This window comes from Chinchilla lanigera, unplaced genomic scaffold, assembly GCF_000276665.1.
Source record: "Chinchilla lanigera isolate Chin_1 unplaced genomic scaffold, ChiLan1.0 scaffold00008, whole genome shotgun sequence".
NCBI lineage: Eukaryota > Metazoa > Chordata > Mammalia > Rodentia > Chinchillidae > Chinchilla > Chinchilla lanigera.
In genome coordinates this window covers 670,951-696,034 of record NW_004955409.1, presented here as the reverse complement: position 1 = coordinate 696,034, position 25,084 = coordinate 670,951, and the positions used below count along the sequence as shown (strand labels likewise).

The 25,084-nt window shown below is 53.1% G+C and overlaps 1 long non-coding RNA gene across 1 annotated transcript in view; it reads right to left on the bottom strand.

The window, feature by feature from the left end:
• Window positions 1-4,902: 4,902 nt before the first annotated feature.
• The window catches only part of LOC106147712, a 25,045-nt gene continuing 4,863 nt past the window's right edge, over window positions 4,903-25,084 (bottom strand). The window contains exons 2-3 of the long non-coding RNA XR_001232618.1: window positions 5,891-6,002; window positions 4,903-5,693 (exon numbers count right to left, since the gene is read on the bottom strand). This is a non-coding gene — a long non-coding RNA (uncharacterized LOC106147712). The remainder of the gene's footprint in view (window positions 5,694-5,890; window positions 6,003-25,084) is intronic.

Sequence of the window (25,084 nt, the reverse complement as noted above, 5' to 3'; positions counted from 1 at the left end):
GGGTCGGGAATCTTTCCCCAGATCTTGAGCACAGAATGTGCGTTCATAGAGGTGGAGAACCCTGCACAGGCCGGACACTGCCTCTCTGCAACAGGCCCTCGGGGCTTCTACTCTCTCCCACCCCGATTCCCACCTCCCTCTCAGGGCTCACACTCACTGGCGTCTCCTCGGACTCTGGTGCAGTGGATTTCGAGGCCTTCTCAGGACAGGACCCCCGAGAAAAGCTGGGGCGCTCCAGGGCGCTCACGCCAACCCTCCCAGCAGCAAGGACAGCAGGGCACAGGAAGTGACAGCACGGAGGAGTGGAGGGGCTGGGGCTAGGCGCTGACCTCTGTGCCTGGGCCACTGACCAGGTGACAGATGCGCACACCTCATGACACCACTGAAATCCAAGCCCAGGCGGAGCCGCAAGATTTCCAGTTTAGTCAGAATGAATTCAGTACCAAGCAGAAGTCACTTCTGCTCCAAGGCAATTCGTAGTTTCCATGTTCTCCTCAGGAGTTTCGTGTTCTGCTCTGTTTGCAGGCACTGACTTATGTGCTGCTTTTCCCACTGATCCCCAGGACGCCGCGAGGTCCGCTCCGCTCTCTGGGGACAGAGGAGGCTCCGGACCGCCCCGGCTGCAGCTCCCGGCACCCCACACACGCAGCTCTCTCCCCACAAACACCTCACAGCACGGGCCAAGGGCTCGCCAGCTTCAGCACATCTGCTACGAGGAGAGCTCTAGTGCTGTGAACCCCTCTGCGCCCTCGCACGGTGGGCTGAGGTGAAAGGCTGCCCCTCTGGAGCCGCCTCCTCCTCCTCTCCTTGCTGCCTGGGCTCCGCTGCACCTCAGGCCTGTTCCTCCCCAGCCTCTAGGCGCAGCCGTGGTCACACAGGGAGGCACGGTGCCCCCTGCTGGAGGGATTGGTGGGACTCACCCCAGCGGCAGCACGCCCCCCACCCCCGCCCTGGCCCTGAGCCCACTCTGGGCACCCAGGGACCCATAAGCTCCCCCGGGCCTCCATGCCCGCCTCTCCTGCCCTGCCGTGCCCGCCCTGCCGGGCCTGCCTGCCCTGCCCTGCCCTGCCCGCCCTGCCCTGCCCTGCCCTGCCTGCCTATGCTGCCCCCTCATCTGCCCTACTCCTCCCCGTCCCTCTCACCTCATCCCTGTCATTGTTCGCATCTCTCTGACAGCCTCAACTCCACACTGGAGGCAGCACGAGCTCTCGGTGACATTCCTGCCACACAGCCGCAGCCTGCGTGGTAGACATGCATCTACCTTCCAGCCAGCATGCGTCCCCCCGTCCTTCACCCAGACACCCCGTTGTCCAGCCAGCGGAGCCCTGTTCACAGGAATCTGGGACAGCAGCGGCCGTCCGTGCCTCCCAGCTCCGCCCAGGCTGTCTGGGTTTGTCCCCTGCCGTGTACGATGCCCAGCAGCCTCTCCATCCTCCCCCCACCACGTACCAGTGACAGCCTACAGTGAGTCAACTGGTCCCTCCCACAGGGTGTGCTCTTGTCCCAAGCCCTGGCACCTGCAAATGTGACCTCACGGGACATAGAGTCTGCAAAGATAATTCAGATGTAAATTAAGATGGTGCCTACTGCCGGGCGTGCTGCCACACACCTGTAATCCCAGCACCTAGGAGGCTGAGGCAGAAGGATCGTTGCAAGTTCGAAACCAGCCTGGGCTACAAAGTGAGCTCAAGGCCCGCTTGAACTGTATAGTGAGACCCTGTCTCAAAAAGACAGAAAAAAAAAAAGATGGTGCCTACTGAACAGAGGGGTACAGACGCCGCTTCCAGAACTAATTTCATTTCCTTTGGGTGTGTGCACAAATTGGGGTTGTGCATCAGAGAGTAGTGCTAGGGGTGGTTGTTCTGTGGCATCTTCACACTGCTTTCCACAGTGGCTGTGCTGATCTACAGCCCACCAACACCACGCAAGTTCCACCTTGTCCTGCTTCGCAGCACTCCTTATCCCTTGTCTGTGTTGACCGTTCTCCTGGCAGGTCTCAGGTGCTATCTCGCTGTGGTTCCCATTTGCATTTCTATGATTGCTCATGATGTTGAACACATTTTCATATACCCACTGGCCATTTGGAAAAATATCTATTCAAGTCCTTCACCAGTTTTTTAATCAAATTGTTTGTGTTTTTGTTATTGAGTTATGTGAGTCACTTACATATGCTTAGTACTAACCCCTTATCAGATACATGGTTTGCAAGTATTTTTCTTGCACTCTGTAAGCTGCAGCTTAATTTTGTCATTATCACATCACAACATTACACACAACACCCAACATCCAGGGTATAGAACCAACCCAAGTGTCCATCAGAAGATGAGTATGGGTGGATTGCTGTGCTTTAAGCTACCTGGTTTGGATAATTGGTCTTCAAAAACTAATACACACACACCCATCTGCAGCAACCAAAAGTGTCTCCAAATGTCCCCATAAGGTCTCGTTTCCTGCTAGGAACCCTTGTGTAAGGGAATGTAAGCAAATTTCCTTTGTATTTTTAGGAGTACAATTGCTAGGACAAGGATGGTTTGACCTCTAACTTCCACGCATCCTATGGGTGTGTGATGGTATCTCTAAATCTTCTTTTGTCCAGATCTTCATATACTTGCAATCACCTGAGCTTCCTCATCTCATAATCTTTATCCACTTTTCTATCAAATACACTGCATTTTTCCTACTGGTTTTCAAGAGTTCCTTGAATATTCCTCACACTCAACTCACATTGGTTTTATACAATGCAAGTATCTTCTCCTGGCCCCTCCTTCAACTGCTCATCAATTTCTCACCTCAAAGCTTAGGTTTCAGGGTATTAGAAAAGATGTACTTTTTATCCCATAAGTGTTGGCTAACGTTTAATTCTACTAGCTTTAAATATTTATTCCAAAGTTTAATCATCTGCTGTGCACAGTAACTGTTCAGAATTGACTTTGTTGTCCTCCCTAAGAAGCAGTTTCTCAACAACCCGGACCCAATGCCCATCCCACCCTCATGCCTTGGGTTGCCATCTTCCGCCAGGTCTAACTCTGGCTCTAGAACTCTCTTCCCAGTCTCTAACTGTTAACACTGGATCTATAGCCCTTGTACGTGCCACACCCCACTGCTACCATTGCGGTTGGCTTGATGTGTGCCTCCCTATCTGGTGAGATATGTTCCTCCTCCTTGTACTTAATTTCAAAATCAACTTAGCAGTTCCAGATTTAGTATTCTGATGCCTAAATTTAGAGTAAACTTTTTGTGTTCTCAAATTTCTGCTGGATCTTAAATTAAAATTGCATTTAACTTGTAGATTAATTTGTGCAAAAGCAGCAAACTTACATTGAGATAGTTAACCATGAATGTAATTTTGTGTAATTATTTAGATCTTGACACATCAAAGCTGAAACACAGAATTTAAAAGGCCCACCTGGGGAAGGGAGGGGTGGAGGGAGGATGGGTAAGGAGTTCGGGGATGAGGCCAGATAGGGTGGGTGCTTTCTAATGCTGTACAGCACACGGTAGGAGAGCTATGGCTGATAACCATTCACTGAACATTTCAAAATGTCTGGCATATATCTAGGAAAGAAGATTTTTGAACATTCCAAACACAAAGAAATGGTAACTGAGGTTGAGCTACGCCCGTCACCCTGACCATCACACACTGTAACCGCTACTGAAACACCACGAGTGTGGCAGAATACACTGATGTCACAGAGGAAGATCTTGCCATCTGACACCATGCTTGTGGCTCTGTGGTCAGTCAGAACCATGGGTCCCTACTGGCTGTGGTAGCACACATGTAACCCCAGCACTCCAGGAGGCTGAGGCAGGAGGATCACAAGTTCATGCCCAGCCTCAGCAACTTAGTAATTTAGCAAAACCCTGTCTCAAAATTTAAAAGATAAATAAAAAGGGCTAAGGATATAGCTCAGTGCAGAGGCCCTGGGCTCAATCCCCAGCACCTCAAAAACAAATCCCGGATTCTGAGTATCAGGATTCTGTGGGCTGATTGAGTCAGACGAGTAGTCAGTGGGTGCTGTCACCATTGTAGTGTGGCCACCCGAAGTCATCAAGGTACACCTGGTGTGCGTACACGAGGGACGCACGCCAAACCCCTTCACACTCACCTTCATGGAAAAGAAACCATCTATTTTCCATCAGTTTGCTGCTAGCATCTCTGAAATGCCTTTGCTATTGAAATGTCATAGTTTGTTACCTTATTCCAGCAGAAAAAAAGTTGGATATCTGTGGTTATTTCATCTCTGAATCAATTGTGGTTGAGGAAATGATAGAGGAAATTAATCCCAGGCACCACATCAGCGCTCACAATGACTGTTTTTTTAATTTGGGAAGAGTTAAATTTCTCTTCCTGGTACCAGTCATCTTTATGTCCTAAGACGTCAATATACACCTTCACTTGAGTCGATTTCTGCTGAAATGAATGTATTGCCATCCTCTCGGGTCTGTTCTGGGGAAGCAGTACTGAAAGTTGTCCAGAAGAAACAATACACTGCAGACATTTCTGGTAGAGGTCCACAAACGACCTGTACAGGAGTGGCAAAGCCGAGCCAGCCTCCACCCTGAGATGTGCCCCCACACCACAAAGACAGAGGGCACATCCTGACCCTTGTCAGAGAACACACACACTTCATCTGCCCTGCATAAACAAAAGCTGCCTTACCCCAGGCATTTGGGGGAGGGAGCTACAGAGTGATGCAAGCCAGCAAAATCAGTCCACTCTCCCTGCAGCAACCAGAAATGGGCATCTCTGCCAGGTGTGGTGGCACACACCTGTAATCTCAACCCTCACTTGGGAGGTTGAGGCAGGAAGATTGCCATGAGTTTGATGCCAATCTGAACTACATAGTAAGACTCTGTCTCAAAAACCCAAAAAGAAAGAAAGGGAAGGAGGGAGGAGGAGAAGAGGGAGGAAAGAGGGGGAAAGAGGCGTTTCCCAGCTCTGCAGGGCCCCCTTGCTGCTCAGGGAGTGTGTCTGCACCCTGGAAACCCTGCCTCCAGCCTCCACATCTCATCGGAAGTCAGCGCCCGAGAACCCCAGGAAGCCGGGGCAGGAGAGTGGGGGGCCTTCTCCCACCGCAGTGGTTGTGAACATCGTCAGCCCACGGAGCTGGCAGACTTCATCTTTCAGGAACAGGAAGGCGCTCAGGAAACATGCGTGACTCTTTCTTACTACCCAAGAGATATTGAGGTCTGCAAGAAACTTCCCAAGGACAGACCCAGACGTCAGGAAGCATTCAAATGCTCGAGAGGGGAAGCAGACTCTGTCTCCCAAGTAGCTTGAACTGACTCTGTTTGTGCTCGAGACTTCTGTGGGAGAGGTCGCACTCTCCAGTCTTCTTGGGTCCCTCCTCCGATACCCAGTGTCACCCCATCAACTCAAGCTGGACAGAACCTGTGCCATCAGGAATGTGGAGAGTCCCCCTGCCTCCCGCTGAAACTCACTCTGCTCCACCAAAAGCCACAAGGCCCCGGAGACAGGCTCAGTTCAGGCATGGGCGGCTCTCGCGGCCTCTCTCCCCAGGCATGTGGTTTGCCCGCACACACGCGGAGTCTCAGGATATTCTCGCTCTCCGGGACGCCCTCCTGCTTTATTCGAGCACTGTGATTACGGGGTGAGTCCCTGCAGCCAGCCCAGCAGTGCTCGTGAGTCTTCACAGACTCTCTTCACGGGCTGATGATCGGAGCAGACGGCTCTGTGCTGGGGACACAAGCCACGTAAGTATCATGGAAACTCAGGGCAGACACGGGGACCCACAGCCAGGAGCTCCGGGCGCCGGTGCTGCAGGGGCATGAGCAGTCAGTGCCCTTGGGAGAGGGGGTGCCACGGGGTACTGCAGCGCGGGGCTGGCAGCACGGTCTGCAGGGGGGCTCAGAGATGCTGTCCACTCACCCGCCTGACGGAGCAGTTTGTGTGCACTCCTGAACGTATCTGAGAGTCACAGGCTCTTCCGGAGCACTTTGAGGGGCCAAGTGGGGGCAAGAAAGGTTTCAAAATCAGTGTTCTGGAAATGATACAAATACACATTTATCTCAGTCGCACATTACAAAGTATATTATACAATATACGTCATGCACACGCAGTGTAAATATAACCCTGCGCCCCCCCGCCACCCCGCGGAGACACAGCAGTCGCATCTGTGCTCAGGGTTTTTCCCACAGTGATGACGGAGGTGTCCTTTCCACACTGGCAGAGGTCTTCAGAGATCAGAAATGCACCCCCCAAATGCTCCCGTCCCCCCGTAGTCAGATGTCTCTGTCACAGGCGCCATAGTCAGATGTCTCCGTCACAACCGCTCGACACCAAGGAGACACTGCGCTGCTTCCAAAGAGGCCTCCACCCCCCAACTGTAATTAATACACCGGACTCCACCAGAGGATGGCGATGTCAGCCATCAGCCGGGTCTGACGCCGGGTCAGGGCTGCTTTGGCACCAGGAGCAGCTCTGTTCTGTCCTCGAGCCGTCACGCTAGCCGGTAATACGTCCTGGGGTTGTTAGCAAGACCTAACTAATTCAGAAGGATGACTTCCATGAGGTCTGAGAGAAGAATTAGGTTTAACTTTATTTTAAAGTCATAAAATCTGCTTTTGATCTGCCAAGGTAGATGACAAACCCATTTAAAATCCAGCAATCAATCCAGTACTTTTTATAGCTAACAAGTTGATTTAAACTCCACAGCCTCTGGCCCAAAAACTCCGCTTACTTTTGAGATGAGAGCTGCATTTGAATGAGAGGAACCGGAATCAGTAAGACAGGAGAAAACCTGCTCATGAATCGCATGGGGAAGAAGGCTGAGCTGCGTCCAGTGGCCGAGGGCCCCTTGGGGGGTCAGCCCGCAGTGGCAATAACGATGTCCTGCCACTCAGCTCGCCGGGTGTTTCACCCACTTCCCGGGCCCAAGAGGAAGTCTGTCTCGGAGGTGAGCTCTGTGTTCTGAAATTCAAGGAAGCGTGGAACTGGGACTTATTAAGTGGGGCCATACGGTCACTCTGCGGAAAGCGCTTCACCATTTAAGTCTGAAACACCTGTCCCGAGCTGCTAAGAGGCACAAGAAGCTGACAGCACAGGTGAAGGGCGTGAAAACGAGCCGGAAAGGCGGGGCAGGCTGAAGGAGGGAGCCAAGCATCTTGTTTCTGTCACACGACCAGTGAGAGCTGGAGAAATAACTCCGAGCAGCAGGGCAGAGGGTAGGAAACCCGCGAGGGGCTGGGAAAGCAGCTGAAGCTCGAGTCTTGCTGTGGACGGATGTTCCGGGCTGGAGTTAGGGGACGCCCCAGGAGCAGCTGTTTCCTTTCCTGGGATGACAGAGTGGAAGAGGCAGCGCCCTAAACCACTGGCTGTGTCACGAGAGATGCAGAGCCGGGGGCAGAGGTGGAGGAGGAAATGCACGGCCACGATGCAGTGGAGAGAGATGAAGCCCCCGGCCGCAGGAGGCCATGGGTTCTGCCCCTGCTGGCCAAGCCCGAGGAATTAACTCCTGTGGAGGTACGTACCAGCCTGAGGGTGCCAGACAGGCAGCAGGAGACTAGGGGTCACAAGCTAAACAAGCATGAGGAAAAATAATCTTCATCCAAGACAGGAGCCAGCTAAGATCCAAAACAAACAGTTCACAGAGCAGAAAGGAGAAGCCGGGAGACAGAGAGTACACCTAAGCCTGGGCTGGGTCCCAGGAGAAGCCAGGCCGACACTCAGGCCAACCCCACAGGTCCGAGGCGCCCGGGAGAAGGCGAGCCGGACCCTGAAGTGCTCTCGCCCAGGCAAAGCAGCCCCTGGGTGAGCTGGGCCTGAGGGCCGCATGGTTCTGGACCCGGGGCTAGAAGCACCATGACGCCAAGAGGAGCCCGAGGAATCCACCCCAGTGCCTGGCACAGCCGCCCACAGAGAACCCCACCCTGCCACACGGAGCCCGTCCTGGCCTGGCCCCACTGGGCCAGCCACAGGGAGACTGGGGGATGCCCTTCTCACTCGTAAAGAGTGAACAGCTTGTTCCTACGGTGCCATTTGTGTGTATTCTACCTCTCGTTACCTCTGTCCTGAGCCAGATAAGTGGCTATATTTATCTCAGGAGAATTGTAGGTGTTGACTCTGAATACTCACAGGTGTGCTGTTCACGGAGACCTGCGTGTCTGGGGTTTAACCCATTACCCTACAGCACAAAGAAGCAAGACCTGAAACCCACAGTTCCGGAACCCCAAGGAGAGGCAACGCCCTGCACCTTCTGATCTCTGAAAATGCCTCGGCCTCAAATGCGCAAAGCCAGATTTGCTCCCTGAGTTTTGCAGACGTGACCAAGAGTTGCTCCTACTCATTCCAAGCAGAACTTCAGAGTCAAGACTGTGGCTGCCCTGGATGTGAGGGCGATCTGCCTCGACACCTGTCACCCCATGGATCGCCAGGGCTGATTCGGCTGATCTGGCTGGCTGGGCGGGTGTCCCCTTCCTCCCTCAGTGCTCCATGTGCGTCCCTGCCGAAGCTGCGCGCTCGATTGAAGAGGACGACTGCCCCGATAGAGGAGCACGTTCCTCGGTCAAGGGTGGACGAGCAGCTGCGCTCCCTGCTGGAACCTCCAAACAAGCTCTCAAGACTGTGGCTCCCGGTTGACCCTTCTGGCCCTGCAGACAGCAGGGCACACAATGACATTCTCTCCCTCCACTGACCAAGCCACTAGAGCAGAGGGTCAATGCGTATTACTGACAGTGTGCTGCTCTTCCCATCTGAAAAAAACTGGCTTCTGTTTAGGCTGCAGACAGAAATCTACCACTCTCCAAAAGACGTTAGAGCTAGGCGCAGCAGTATACACCGGTAATACCAGCACTCGGGAGGCTGAGGCAGGAGGACCTCCTCGAGTCCAAGGCCAACCTGGGCTACATTGTGAGTTCAAGGCCAGCATGAACTACATAGTAAGACCCTATCTCAAAAAAAAAAAAGACATTGGAGGATGGAGAAAATATTGGCATCTCGAAGAAAGACAGTGTCATCACTGGAAAACTTTGTTTAAAGGTGGAGCAAGCAAGTTAGAAGTTAGCAAGTTCTTTCCACACTGCGGTCCCAGGTTGGCCATGGGGCGGGGCGGAGGGGGCAGCAGCTTGAAAGACCCACCCACTCTCAGCTGCAGTTGCCTGTCCCTGAACCACGCCGAGGCACAGTGGACACTCCTCCCCGTTCAACTCCACTCCAGACCTTCCACTTACACTCATGCAGAAATCACTCAAACCTCGCATTCTCGCCCAAAGGAACACCACTTGCGAGGGCTGCATCTCTGATGACCAAGATGCCCAGATCTCTGCTGCTCTGGTCCAGAGTCACCTCTGCTGAGAGCAGTAACCCTGGCACTGCCGTCCTCCCCAATCCCAGGACCACCACTGCCTGCACCTCCCAAGGGGGCACAGGCCGGGCAGGCCTGGTCGGTCCAGACACTCGCGGGGTTATCAGACTCTGCCTCCAATGCCCAGGGCAGTCTGCTCCTGGTTTTCCTCTCGAATATTCAAGAGCCTGGCTTCAAAATGCAAAACTGAAACTTCGCTGTCCGTTCCAGCTTCCAACACTTATGATTAAATAGACAGGTCTTAGAGATGGGTTGGACCTTACAAACAATCTGGCCAGTCCCCTCTGCTTGTGGGTAAAGGGAAGTACCCAGGGGTGGTGACTGGCAAGGTCTTGGAGCTCAGCCCACCTGAGGGCACCGACCTCCTCCGGCGCCAGGCTCACTGTCCTGTGCTGGGTGCCACCCACCACCCTGGCGGGACACTGCTCCCAGGCTTTAAGTAGGAGATGTTTCATTCTCTGTGCTAGGGAACCTACGCCATGCAAGTGTTCCTTACAATGGTAAATACGTTTTTTGTGGGGTTTGCTTCGTTTTGTTTTAGTATGTCCTTGTCCAACTGGGGAAAATCAGCCTTGAATACCAACAATTCAGAGGTCATAGAGTCCATACTCATCAACGAGCCTGTAAACGGGTCCCCAAACCCTCAAACGCACCCAGCTCAGCCTCAGGCCCTGCCGGTGCCTGAGTCACCTCGAGACCTTGAACAGAGAATTCCAGGTGCACCCGAGGTGAGTGCCGTAGCCTGATGCATTGGTTCTCGAACTTGAAGTGAGATGGCAGGAACAGGGCGGGGACCCTGGACAAGGGAAGGGGACCCCGGTGAGGAGAGGGGAGTGAAAAGGATGTGACATGTACCAATCCCCCAAACCCACAGTACTATTGTGTATTGCAAACTACGGAAACAAAACAATTGCAAGTTTGATTACAGAAGTCCCAACACTGAACTTACCCCATCTTGAGCTGGATCGGCGCCCCAGGGCAGAGTGTTTGCCTCACACTCATGAGGCCCTGGTTCTGTCCCCAGGACTGCAACATTTTTAAAATAAGGTAAAAGCATCCCCTCTGCAAAGTTCACTTGACCTTCACCGGTCTGCAGGATTCAGGTCCTTCAGGGCCTGTCCTGGTGTCCCCACTCGGCAGGCATCCGTGGTTGGTCAGACCTCAGGTGGAGTTTATGCCTCAGACCCAGCAGTCGTCTGAGGGTAGAGCCAGCTCGTTGGGGCTCAGCAGGGGTCACACTTGAGGAACAGAACAGCGGGTGCAGGGTCCTCAAGTCCTGTTCCAAAGCTTATGCTAATTGGAACAAAACAAAATCCTGCTGCTTTGCAAGCAACTGGCTCATCAGGACAGCCAAGCCGTGCTCGCGGTACTCAGAAGTGCCAGTCGCCATTCCAAAAAGGCTTGTGGCAATGCGGATTAATTTCATCTCCACACTGATCTAGTGGTGGCCTTATAGGCACAGCCCAAGTCACTTTAATCAGAGACGTCTGTGCACTTGGGCTGACTTAGCACACTGGGAAATGTACAACAGGAGGAGCTCAAGTTCCCATCAGAGCGCACAGGTGGGACAGTACCCTCGGTTCCCCTCCACTCGTCCACTCACTCACCATCACCCCCGTGCGCCAGGACGGGCGTTAGGCAAAGAAACCGAGGAGGAACAACGCCAAGACCCGTGCAGGAGAGGACCACCAAACCCTAAACCCGCAGAGCCCAGCGGTGGGGACCAGGAGGGCTCTGGTCACCGAGATAAGGAGGTAACCACTCCGCCAGGACAGAGGGGCTTGGCTTCAGGCAGACAGGGCAGAAGCACGTCTTAAGAAGGAGATGGAAATCACAGACAGGAAAAGCAAAAGTGTCCCCGTCGCAGAATACGAAGGAATTCAGAGGCGTGGGGCGTCAGGCCCACTTGGAGGCTGAGCACCTGAGACTCTGTCTAGCCGGCCATGGGGGGGCGTTTGGTGTCATTTTAAAGCAAGGCGGAGCTGGGCTGCTTTGGGGCTTGTAGGACAGCTCTGGCAGCAGCAAAGAGCAGACAAGAGAAAGAAGATACCAACCGCGAAGCCACTTGAGAGAGGAGAAGTGACTATTTAGAGAATTGAACATCTGCTACTGTAGCACACCTAATAGGCCCCTGAGCACTTAGTATCTCAATACGCTCACAGCGCTGCTGGCTAAGGAAACGCCGCTTCTCCCAGATCAGTTCTGAGTTCATCCCGAGCTTTCCTCTGGATCCCCAAGGGAAGGCCCAGGGAGTAGTACTCGGTGCGTGGCCCACGGCTCGATCTTGTTTGCACGTTCAGCCTGTCCTTTGCCTCGCTGTTGTCTGAGTGTTGTGTCTGCCTACATCTACCCGGCCAGCGATACCTCATACTCTTCCTCCAGTATAAGCTCAAAATCATACCTGCAGTGCTGCACTTGCTCTGATTTGAGCCATAATCATCACCTGCCCGGACGGTGCTTCAGAGGAACCCAAACGCTAGAGACAGAGTCTGTCAGGCCTGCTGGGTGGTCGTGGTCAAGTTGCCGGACCTCTCGGGACCTCACTCTGCTTTCACGGGACGCAAACCTACTCTTCACATCTCCTGAGGTTTACGCTGGGCAGTGACCCAGTTTTGATCAGCGAGACGCACGCAGACATCGGTAGGGTGAGGAGGCCAGAGGCTCGACTTCTGGAGACCTCTTAGAGATGTGTTTTACTGTAATAGACACACAGTAACTGTGCCACCGATGGGGTCTGGTGAGACACGTGGATGTGCACGCTGCCCCTGGCAGACCGGGACGAGGGCCGTGCCCAGCCGCTTAGCTGCCCTTGCAGTCTCGCGCACATCCAAAGCTCCACCCAGCTCCTGTGAAATGCTCGATTCAGAGCATCAGAAGTTATTTGCCTTGCTCAGGAGTTAGCCAGGCTCTCACTGCCTTCCCCCCGTCCTCGCTGACCTCGGCACAGGGACTGTTCTCTGCCCCAGCGGCCGACTTCTTGGCTCCGACATTTACCGAGAGCATGTAGCACTTGTCTCTCTGTGCCTGACTACCTCTCTCACTGTAATGTTCTCAGTTGCATCCTTGCCCCTGCAAATGTGGTTCATGGCTGAGTCATAGTCCACTGTGTACCACCCTGCCACACCCATCCGTGGGCACACAGGTCGGTCCCATGCCCGTGGGTGGGTAACAAGCAATGACCATGAGAGGAGCCATGAACCCAGACCCACCGCACCCCCTGTGAAGGTCAAGGACAAGTGGTCAGAGTGAGGAATATTTACTTAGCGAGCAGAGCTCCTCCTGAGGGGCTGCAGGTGTGAGGCTCTCAGGGCCTGCGGGGCTGGCCTGGGTGGCCGGGCCCCAAGCCAGTTCCGAGTCCCAGTGTCGGGGCAGGGGCTGGGTGCTCTGCTTCCTGACACACCGCTGTGGTTACAGGTACCTGTGGTCACAGGTAGTGTGGATCTAGAGAAAAGTTCCTCACCAGAAAGTCCTAGGACTCGTGTCTTTTCCGTTTCTTTCCCCAAAACAGGTAATTCTCTAGTTAACTATTAGAGGCATTTTCCCAGAGAAGAGAAGACAGCAAACAGCCACTTTTCCCAGGAAGCCTGGAGAAAGCCATTTCCCTGGACAGCGGTGACATCCCGGGGGGCCACTTCCACAGTAAGCACCCCATGGTGTGACTCTGAACGCCAGCGAGGGGCCTGGAAGCTGGAGCGTGTGCACGGGTTTCCCGGGCCGCACAGGAATGGCCGCCCTTTGCTCTGGGCGAGAAGCCATGTGAGGTCCCCGGTGGTGGCACCTCTGCTCTAGTTTTCGAGGACACTCCATGCGGTTTTTCTGGGGAGGTGTTTCGTTGGTTTTTGTCGCTGTCTCTCTTCCTTCCCTGAGCGAGGCACGCATGAGCGTCCTGAGGCCCTGAGGACCGGGCCCTGCACAGAAGAGGCAGAGCTGACGGCTGCGCCAGTGCTGGCAACCTGCTCCCCGGCTTCCTCTGTCAGGCAACATTGTCAGAGCTTTATACGGTTTAGTGACCTTTATCCAAGGTCACTTGGCATTCACATTGCTCAAGCCAGTGTGCAACTCTTTTTTAATTTTTCAGTACTGGGGGTTTTTCAATACTGGGACCTTTGTTCTGAGCTGAAGCCCCAGCCCTTTTTTATTTGTTATTTTGAGACAGGGTCTTAGTAGGGCACTAAATCACCCAAGCTGTGTTCAAACTTGGGGTCCTCCTGCCTCTGCCTCCCAGAGTCCTGGGCCAACAGGTGTGTGCAGCAACGTTCCAGCTGTTTGTCAGTGCTTAATCATCATCCTCAGGGAGCTCCGGCAGGACTTGGCATGGTTACACAGGTGCTCCCCTGTGGCTCCTGGAAAGACCCCCTTGGCTGCCAGCGGCTCGCCAGGTCTCTGCTGGAGGCTCCTCGCCAGGCCTCGGTCTCCTGGGCTGAGACACCCCGAGCTCTGGACACTTCCGTTCCTAGGCTCCCTCCCTTGGTGCTGACCTCTAGCCTCTACCTCTATGCGATGGGTGCCAGACTGACACACGTGTCCACCTTCAGACCGCCCAGATGCCTCTCCATGCAAACCTCACAAATCCACCGGAACGCAGGCTTCCCGAAGCCTTTCCAAACGCAGCAGAAGAAACCCATCCTTGCGGCTGCTCAGATCCAAACCCCCGAAGGCCCCCTTCCTCCTGTCTTTCTCCCACATCCTGCACCCAGTCTGTCAGCAGGTCCTATTGGTCCTACCTTCAACATCTCAAACTCGGGTGACTTCGCCCCTCCACCCGCAGGGGGTGCTGCATCCCTGTCGGCCGCCTCAGGTCGGTCTCAACCCAGTGGCCTCTGGAAGGCGGAGACCACAGCTCCTCACTAACCCTCCCCATGGCTTCCAGCCCCTGTGCTGTTTAAGTTAGGAGCTTCTGCGTTTCTCTGGTTGCTCCCTTTCCCTCAGCTTTTTATTTTGAAAACATTCACACTTTCAGAAAAGTGACAAATACATAAACACATTTCCTGAGCCTGGGCGCCTTCCTGTCTCCTGTCAGTGTGTGGACGGGGTCGTGTACATTCATACCGAGCCACGCGGAGGTCGCAGGGTCGGGTTTACCCGTAAATAAATCAGCGCACCCCTCCTAGGCATGAGCCTCCTCCACAGCTGGAGAAGCACAGTGTGATGACCTCATGTGCGAGCCTGTCCCAGTGACGTCATTGAAAGTACCGTGCGATTTTCAGCCGACACCACACACCACCCTCAGCTGCCTGTCACCGCGTCTTCTCTCCCTCCTTTTCCCCTTGCGGGACACAGATATTCTCATGAGCTCACGGGGGTTGTTCTTCAGAGCATCTAAGTTCAGTTTCGCTGGACTGTGCCCTCCTGCCTGGACTTCTCAGCACTAGTTTCGTCCCTGAGAGATTTGCAATTAAGTGAAGCAAAGGAGCAGTGCAGCCTCAGCCCCTGACTCCACTTGGCCCCACCCCATCCTTTCATCCCAGTCATGGACAGCACCATCCTCTGGGCCCGGAACACAGACCCAGGCCCCACACCACCCTCAGCAGGTCCTCCTGGCTCCTGGCTGCAGAAGAACGGAGAGACGGGGAGAAGGCTCAATGCCTGTATGTAGAGCCCTTGGTTCTGCCTCTGAGTTGGATGGAAGGAGATTCCCCATGCAGCCCACCGCGAGGCTCAGAGAGCGACCCCGGCTGTCCAACCTGCTTTCCATTGGAGAAACAGATCGCACATTCAGCAGAGCAGCAAGTGGCCGCAGTGAATACGGGGTCTCTCCCCAGTCCCTCTCCCTGCAGAGCCCATCTGACAGTGTCCGAGTGCTGGGAAAGGCTGCTCCCCCACTCTGCGGGAGCTGTGGGCCTTCAGAGCGCAGGGCTGGCCCCAGGCGTGGTGATCACTCCTCGGAAGCTGCTTTGCTATCTGGGCAAACAGGAGCAGGACGAGGAGCTCAAGTCCTGCAAGGCATGCTGCCCAAGGGCGGGGCCGTGTGGCCCTGAGCCCATCTGAGGTCTGAACCCCCTGCAGGAGCTCTGGCAGGCAGAGTTGGGATGGCTGGGCCCAGTCAGTGACCCAGACCCCACAACCTTCAGCCTGCAGCCACGACCAACCGCCAAAGAAACAACACCCTGTCACCCGCTGTCCTCCTCCCTCAGCCTTTCTGAGGGCTGCTTCCACTGCCTCTGTTTCCCCCAGGGTGCCCACTCCACAACCCCACATGAGCACTCGGGGGCCCTGGCCAACTGGGGGCACTGAAGTCCCACAGGACACGGCACCTGAGCACCACACCCTGTATTTTGGGGCGTGGAAACATGCTGCTTGCCATGAGCTCTGTGTCCGGTCCCCTGTGGATTTACATTTGAACGCACAGGACACTTTCCATATGAAAAATCTGTTCAATGTTAAAAGCCTTGCTGAGAAAAGATTTTATAAGTAATATACTTTCTATTTACAAGCCTAGTACACACTCTTCTGCATTTTGCTTCTTAATGATGGCAGGGATTCCACATTAGCAGGGATGCATTTGTGTCTTTCTCTTTAATAGGAGTGCACAGCGCTGCCTCGGTTCACCACTCAGTTCTCCTCGCCATTCTGGTCACAAACCGAACCAGACAAGAACCAAATCAGATTTCCCCGTAAGGTCACTGGACGTAACCGTGGAATTTGATTCGGTTTCTGTCCGGTTCAGTTTGTGACCAAAAATCAGCTGTACTGGAATCAACCTCGAGATTCAAATTACGGCACAACCCTGACCTGCCTGGTCTGCACTTGGCGGACAAATCCTGCCGTTGGTACCGGAGGCACAGCTGCAGGAGGCCCTGCATTGCCTTCCGTGATCGCTCATCTCAGGGTGATGCCAGGCGCACCCCAGACAAGCCTTCCGTGGGTCTGGCTGTGCCCAGGTGCCCTGCTGCACCCATCCCGTGCACTAGAGACACAGGCTGTCCCGTTCCTCGGGCATCTGACTGGCACAGACCGGAGGCAGCTCTGTGCTCGGGTCTGCGAGTCTTCGTAAGCAACACTGAACTCTTCATATTACTATAATCCATTTAGATTCCTTTCCCTATGGGCTGCCTGCTCCTTTTCTGCCTGTATTTCTGCTGTTATTACTTTTCCCTTACTAAATCATTTATGGCTGCTTTGGCTTCAGATGACAGAGAAAATAATATCTTTCTTTCCTCAAGATATGTAGGAACCCCTTGAGAATTTAAGCTTTTCCCTATGGTTTATAAAGCCTAGATATTTTTCTTAAAGTCAAATACTCTGCTTTTACCCCTGTGGTACAAGAAAAGACATAAAAGGGACCCCGTGCTTTCACCCTGATGGGGCTGTCACGTGAACCTGACCAGCCAAGCAGAGCATGGGAAAGCGTCCCGCCCGTGAGGACGAGGGCGGAGGCCCGCGCGCCGGCTCTGCTCCCGCCCTCCACTGTGTGAGAAGAAACATCTTTCCTTTGGGCTCTTGGGACTGCTGACTTGTGCCTGCCACCATCCAGGGCCCACCGCTGGGCCGTCCAGGGGCCTTGGCCCCTGGTGGGGACCCTGCAACCTCTCCGGTGTGTCCAGCCTGCGTGGACATGGCAAGCCTCCTTCCCAAGGCTTCCCACCCGGCCTGCTTCAGGGAAGTGAGTGCGAGGACATTGGCTCGAGCTCCTCTGCCTGAGCACAAAGTCACGATTGCCCATTTCACCATCGCCGTGTACAGGCAGCGGCCGCCACAGCTTCTGCGATGGTCTAAATTCGTCCCTTGCAGAACCCAGCTGTAGCCATGCGGGACCCGGGAAGGCGGGTCTGGGAGGTGACCACGTGGAGGGGCTCCTCCTGTCAGCAGTGGGGTCGAAGCCCCCAGGACAGAGGCCCTGTGCTCTCCCAGACCTCAGGCCTGCACCCACTGTCACAAGAGGCCCCAGCAGGAAGGTATCCTATCCCCCGGCCTCCAGAACGTACACTTCTGTTCTTTATAAAACGCAGTCTCGGAGCGTCTGTTACCGCAGCGCCCATGGAGGAGACAGTACCCAAAATCCCAGCCTGCGGGCCACGGAACACGGAAGCCAGCTCGCAAGGGGCACTAACAATGGCCCCTTACGCCCGGAAGGCAGGCCTGGGACCGCTTCCCACCTGTGCCGCTCTGGCTCCTGACAGGCCTTTCATCGTCAGGAAAATCATCAGGAAAAGTTCAGGGAGCCTGACCAACTTTGTCAGAATCCTCCCACCTAATTATTGCAAGCTAAATTACAGAGAGTCTGAGCTGGAATATTTTGTAAAGCAATTCAAATATTGAGTAGGATGCCGAATACTTCTCCAAGAAAAACTGCTGTTTTCTCTGGCTGGATGATGTGTACCTTCTCTTTAGCCCCAAAGAGGTGACTGATCATATGAAAAATAAACACACAAAGGCATGACTTGACCTGAAAGCTGTCAGTAACCTGGGAGCCTCGGGACCCAGGGTGTCAGGGGCAGCCGTGCCGGCTCCGGCCTGGCTGCCCCGTGGTGCCGGCATCTCTGCTTCACTTGGACAGGGCAGCCTCCAGCCAGCGGGCATCAGTATGCAGCCAGCATCTCCAGAGAAGCCTCCCAGGGACACGGCGCAGTCCTCATTCCCAGCTTAAATTGTTTCTTAATGGAATTCTACAGTGGCCAGGGGTTCCTGCTGAATTCTGGGCTGAAATTTGTCAGAACGCAGTGATCGGGCTGACAGCTGAGCACTGTGACGGATGAGAGGTGCGGGGAGGGAAGGGCCGGTGTGGGGCCTGGCATCTCAGAGCTGGAGCACCGCGTCTCAGGAGCACCCTGGACCGGGCGAGTAGCCGGAGGCCCAGAGGGCCAGCTCCTCCTGCGGGCGATAACTAGGGGGAGGAGAGGGAGATGGGGGTGTCGCCTGCTCTTTCCAACAGCTCAGGGGCGGAAAAGACACAATTAGGAGGCCCTGAACCCCCGTGACAGGCAGGATGGGGCCGGTGAGAAACAGCACCGTTAGGGGTTGCGGCCCACAGCCCAAGCGAGCTGCAGGAAGTCCAGGAACACACGGCAGGACGTACGGGATCTGCCTGAAACAAAATTTGCACGTACAAATCCGTTCCCTCTCTGTCTTTCCAGACCTAAGACAATGAGCTCATATGGGAAAAATAACAATAAACCCCCAGAGACAGTAACTGTGCTCTTTCCCAGGACTGTCAGGGTAGCACCGCAGGGAGAGGGTGGCACCGCACGAGACCTTGCAGTAGACAGCGGTCCTGGGCCATCTCCAAGCTCCCGACCTGACCCCCAGGTCCCACAGGAGGAGGCGGAGAGACAGGAGACCCAGGCACAGTGCTGACTCCGCCAGTGTGGTCTGGTTGCTGGCCGGGCTGTAGCTCAGTGAGGACCTCTGGCCTAGAATGCACGCGCCCGGGTTCAATCCCCAGCGGGGTCCCTAGCCAGAGAAAGCAGGTGCCCGAGACGCTGCGGCGGGCAGAGCAAGGGAGCCCCCTGGTTGCCAGGGGTGCAGCCCTGCCAGCCCCCGACTTGGCACGCTGTCAGCCTCGGGACCACCGCCTGGGCAGCTGCTTCCCACAGCAGCACAGCGGCCAACAGGGCACCAGGTGGGCTCTGGAGAGGACGCGCGTGCCCCCTGGACTTCAGCCCGGACCCGCGGAGCGCGGCTGGTGTGCGCACAGAGCTGCCGTCTCCACCCGTTGCCCCAGCTGTGTCTGCCCGGGCCCTGCCCACCACCTTGGCCCTTCTCCATGCGGCAGATTCCCCTGCCCCTTCCAGGCCAGGTCACATGGCCCGCGTTTGTTGATGGCCTTTCTGATGCCTCCCAGAAGCAGAAGCCTGTCTTCGGCCCCACTGGACCTGGCACTTCTGTGCTGCCCTCCCCCTCCACGGCCCCCACCTCCGCACCGGCTCCTGCCCAATCACTCTCCACAGCTACCGTCGACGCCGGTCCATCCCACCCAGCACACGCGCAGGCTGTGTCGCCAAAGACCTTCCTATGTTTGAATTGTGGTAAAATACATGTAACATCAAACCTGCCATCTGGCCTGCCAAGAGGGCCGTCAGGAGCGTGACGATGCTCATCTTGCTGTGCAGTCCCCAGAACCTTTTATCTTACAAAAGCAAAACTCTGTTCCCATGAAACTAGTCCCAACTTCTCCTCCCTGCAGCCCTGGCAACCACAGCTCTACTTTTTGTTCCTTTTTGTAAATGGACCATGAGGCATTGTTCTTTCCGTGACTGACCTAGTTCCCTTAGTGTACTGCCCTCACGGTCCATCCGCGGGTATCATTTGTCAGATAACCTCCCTTTACAAGGCTGAGTACTATTCCACTCCATCATAGCTTTAGGTCTTATGCGCAGGCCTTTAGCTATTTTGAGTTAATTTTTATGTATAGCTTAAGACGAGGACACGACTTCTTTCTTTTGCATGTGGATATCCAGCTTTCCTGACACTATCTGTTGAAGATTCCAATATTTCTTACATACTATTTTTTGCTTATAGAGTCTACATGACATTGAAGTTTAAAAAGTACCTTTATGTGCATTAAAAACCACAACATTTAAAATCAGGACGACATGGCTGAAAGACAGATGAGTCGGCCTGTGATGAGAAGGCTGAGGCTGGCCGCACACAGGGCTGTGAGGCAGAAGGGCAACCGCAGACAAGACGTCAGCCTGGGACACAGCGATCTCTCACTCCTACACTTCGAGGCACTATGCACTATGAGCGAGACTTAACCACCAGCCAAGCGGCGAGAAAACAAGGGTCTTGGTGTCTAATCCCGCCAGACCCAGTGATTCCAGAACCCACTGGGAAAGGTCAGACCGACACTGTCACAATCGGGTGCTGGGAGCCTCGTTTCCAACTGGGCATTATAACCTGTTCGCTAAAAGGCTGCTGACTTAAAGCTCCTTTAACAAGTGCGTGAACTCTATTCCAGGACGGCCCCGGGGTCAAGTCCCACTGAGCCCGTCCCATAACCGACGTGTCTAGCAGGAAGAGTGCAGTCATCTCTTTAATGCCGTCAGCGAAACTTAACAAATGTACAAGAATCTTTACAATAAAACATGCCGCTACACAGAAGTGAGCTGCAGTCTCCAGGTAGCTGTTCAGCCCTGGAAACGCTGGATAGCGGGCTCAGAGTGGATCCGAGCAAGAGGCAACGCGGTCACGGCTCGGGCCACAGGTAATAGACGCCACGGGTCTGCTCAGCAGGTGGGCAAGTCCCTCGTGGGTAAGATGCCCTGCGCTGCGTGAAGTTAAAGTCAGTGCTCCCTGAAGCCACAGTAAACTTCTGGCCACTTACTTTTAGGTGTTCCAACACAGACATAACGACCGATGGCATAGCCAGATTTAATCGGGAGAGCAGCTTAAGTACAGAAAATACAAGATCAACACAGTTTCCTCCTTGCCGCAGCGCAGCACAACTTCACGCCATCTGTGAGCGGGGCAGAAGGCCACCATCTGCCGCTGCGGCTGATGCCCAGAGCCTCTGAGAGATGCCCTGACGCCGTTCACACACCCAGGCCCCGACCCACTGGGAGTCAGACCCACTGCAGTATGTGTGTGTGTGTGTGTGTGTGTGTGTGTGTGTGTGTACACGCACATGTGTCCCACATGTTCAGCGCCCAGCAAGAGCCGACCAGCCAGGTCGTGGGTCCCACAGCAAGCCTCCTCCCCCGCTGACTCAGAGCAGGGCAATCTGGATGGCGGCCACAAAGCAGATCCCAGCACACATCGAGGAGGAGTGGGTATGAGTGGGAGCTGCTGCGCCTTCTGCCTCTCGTCCCTCCAGGAAGGACAGGCACTAAATCACCCTGATGGTGTTTCTTGTGCAGGATCTGCAAGGGGTCATATCTTCCTTACTCAGGGCAGAAATGTGCTCCTTACAACACACAAAACAGCAAGAGGGGACATAAAATTATTTCCCAGACACGCCAGCAGAGAGCCAGATTTGAATGTTTCTAGAGCCAAGCGAGATGGTAATTGGGAGGGAAAAGCACGAAACACAGACAGAAATGAACTTTCCCCAACTCGTGTCAGGCCTGCAGGCCTCTCAGGGCCGTCACACGCAGTGCTTCAGACTCACTGACTGACTGACTGACTTAGTCCCCACAGAATGGAACCAAACGACTCCAACCTGATGATTCAGCCCTACCCACAGAAGTTTTACATGCTAATAAAGGAAACAATAAAAGTGTTTTAAATTCCCAAATGACCCAGAGCATGGCTCTATGATAAAAGTATCACTATAGCAAGCAGCCTGAGGTACTACAAAGTTCACAGGAATCTGATTCAGGTTCAAGTCTCAATTCCTAAAGTAATTGTAAATTTCTTTTTCTTTTTCTTTTCTTTCTTTTTTTTTTTTTGTACCAGGAATCAAACTCAGGACACCGCACTTGCCAGGCAGGCAGTGTGCCACTGAGCTACATCCCCTGCCCAGTAATTGTAAATTTCTGAGCAGGTCATTAGCTTTCCTGTGCCTCTGTTTCCTCATCCATTCAGTGAAGGACCCCCACGCACTTGTCCCAGGCAGCTCCCCAGGGCTTCCAGGAACACCTGGAAGATGCTGGAGGTGAACGGGACATAGGCACACACGGAGCACTAAGTACTTGTCTTGGTTACTCTTCTCTCATTGCTGAGACAAAATACCCAATCCCCAAGATGCAGGAAGGAAAGGTTTATTTAGCCCACAGTTGGTGGAGGTTTCAGTCCACACTCGGCTGGCTCCAAGGCAGGGTGGCACATGGCAGAGGGCAAATGTTCATGGCCCGGAAGGCAGCAAAGAGCAAAAGCGGGGAGCAACACGCCTCTTTCCGTTACATTGTAAGCAGGCTCCCCCACCCAGGGCGGTGCAGCACTCACATAAACTCCACGCCCTCCTCTTGCACAGGCTCAGGATGAATAGAGAGTAAGCACCTGGCTCCCTGCTGAGTCACTCATCTAACCTCCTAACCTTCTCACACTGACGCAATGAGCAACATTCCAAAGGGTAAGGGCATGTCCTTTTCACCCCAGGATGCAGAACTGCTGAGTCACTCAGCCAAGCCTCCAGACTCCCCAAGTATCAACCACAACAGTACTCATCACAGCAAGGCAGACTGTGCCGCCAAACTGTTCGCTCTCACCAGGCAGCAGTGTGGTTCTAACCCCACACACACCCGCCAGATGAAGCCAGAACTGCTGGCTCCAAGCAAGACGGAGCAACAAGGACTGAGTCTACCCCTTGCTGGGTGAGTGAAAGCCCAGACAAAACCTGTGAGGCAACCCTTGAGACACAGGGTGCCAGGAATCGAAAAGCTGTGACCCCAAGGGGCAGGAAACAAACGTGGTGAGCCCTACAATCACCCCGTCTTTCCTGCCTGATGGCGAGGTGAGAGCCTGGCACGGGGCGGGGACTCAGTCAGAGCCCGCAAGCCTCCGGGACTGAGGAGACAAAGCTGGCGTCTGGGAACCAGGGAACTCACAGGACAGACCCACGAAGGAAAGGGCTGTGAGGAAGGACAGCAGACCAGGCAGTGTCCCCAACACCCAGGCTGAGCCCGACGGGTGCACAGGTGAGGAGAAAGTGCAGCCAGAAAGGGTTCGCGGCAAGGGCGTTCACTACCGCCAGAGGAGAACACCGCGTGATTCTCAGGGCTCCGGACACCCTGCAGGACAGCGCTGGCCCTAAGCCAAGTGCACCTCCGGTCTCCCCAACGAAACTTCTTCACAAGCCTCGGGAATACCAAACGATTTCCAAATAACTGAGCCACTTCTCAAAAAAGTACAAAAACATTAGTAGGAGTACAAAAATATCCAGCATGTAACAAAGTAAAATTCGTAATATCTGGCATCAGATCAAAAACTCAGAGATAGGAAAACACGACACAGGTAACAGAATCTGTGGGAGTTAGGATACTTGCTATAGCCGTGTTTCACACATTGAAGAAGCTACAGGAAAGGCTGAGTAGAGGAAGGATAGACGTGAAGCCCCAGAGAGATACAAACAGCTTCTAGGGTTAAAGCCAGTGTCTGAAGTGGAAGTACTCTGGACAGATGCTGCCGCAGCTGAACTGCAGACAAAGAAAATAGTGAACTTTAGCAACAGATACTTCAAAGTGGCAGAGCACGAGACGGAAAGAGACAGAGAGACAGAGACACAGGGCGAGCGAGACAGGACACAGACTGAAAAACACGATGAAGCGGCTCTAACTGTGGGAAATTTCAGGGAACCAAATACTTGTCTGATTAGGATCACAACAGAGGGAGGGAGACAAAGATATGAGGAAACTGTGGCCAAAATTCTAAAGCCAGGGAGCCAATACATTTGAAAACAATACATTCCACAAACTCGATGCAAAAATAGCATGCAAAAGCTATACCAACACAAGTCTTAGCCAAATGTTTAAACCATAATAAAAAGAAAAATTCTAAATCTGCCAACATAAAAAGGTAAGTTAGATACAAAGGAACAAAGAAATGTAAGAGGGGTTTTCTTGTCTTTTTTTTTTTTTTTTTTTTTTAGGTTTTTTCCCCGCAGTTCAGGCTGGTCTTGAACTCACTTTGTAGCCCAGGCTGGCCTGGAACTCACAATGATCTTCCTGCCTCAGCCTCCTGAGTGCTGGGATTACAGGTATGTGCCACCATGCCTAGCTAAGAGGCTTATTTTTTAAAAGAAATTAGAAAAAAGTTTAACTGAAATGTTCTCATTGCATTAAATATACTTAACCTTGAAGATAGTGAACAACATATTTAAAGTAATTGAAAAAATTCTTTACTCAGCAAAATTATCTTTCAAAATGGAAGGTAAAATAAAAATGTTTTCAGACAAACAACAGCTGAAAGAATTCATTTGGGAGATGTTGTGTACAATAAATATTAGAAAAGAAATCTTTTAAGCAAAATACAAATAATACCAGATATTACCCAAACAAGGATAAAAAGCAGCAGAAATAGTAAAGATAGGTTAAATTTAAAGATCTTTTATTATTTAAACCTATTTAAAAGGTAATCAATTGTTTAATGCAAAATAATACAATGTACCATAGAGTTTATAAAATATGTATAGGTAAAATATATAATAAAAAGGAGAACTAGAAGTGTACTGTGTGAGACTCTCACTATATCTGAAGTGGCATAGCATCTGTGCGAGGTAGGATGTGAAGATATCATAGATCTTAACCCTAACAAATCACTAAACTAACTACAAAGATAGCTAGTGGGCCACATGGAACATAAAGGGGAGCCATAAAAAATAAACAGTTGATTCTTTTAAAAAAGGGAAGAGTAGAAAGGAAACAATGGAAATCCAGGCATGATAGTGCACACCTGCAATCCCAGCACTCAGGCAGGAGGATCTCCACAAGTTCAAGACCAGCCTGCATTATATAATGAGTTCAAAGATAGCCTGAAATACATAGTGAGATCCTGTCTCAAAAAAAAGTCAGTAGGTGAGGTAAATGGAGAATAAATACTGCAAGAATCCATTTAAACCCAACTATATCAATAATCACTATAAGTATAAATGGTTTAAATATCCTCAATTAAAAGGCATGGGAAGCTGGGCATGGGGGTGCATGGTGCCTGTAATCCCAGCATTCAAGAAGCTGAGGCAGGAAGATTGTTGTGAATTAGAGACCAGCCTGGGCTACAAAGCAAGCTCAAGGCCAGCCTTAACTACATAGCAAGACCCTGTCTCAGAAAGACAAAAACAAAAAAAAGAAAGAAAAGAAAAGCATGGGAAGCTGGGCATGGTGTTGCATGCCTGTAATCCCAGTACTTGGGTGGCTGAGACAGGAGGATCCTTGTGAGTTTGAGGCCAA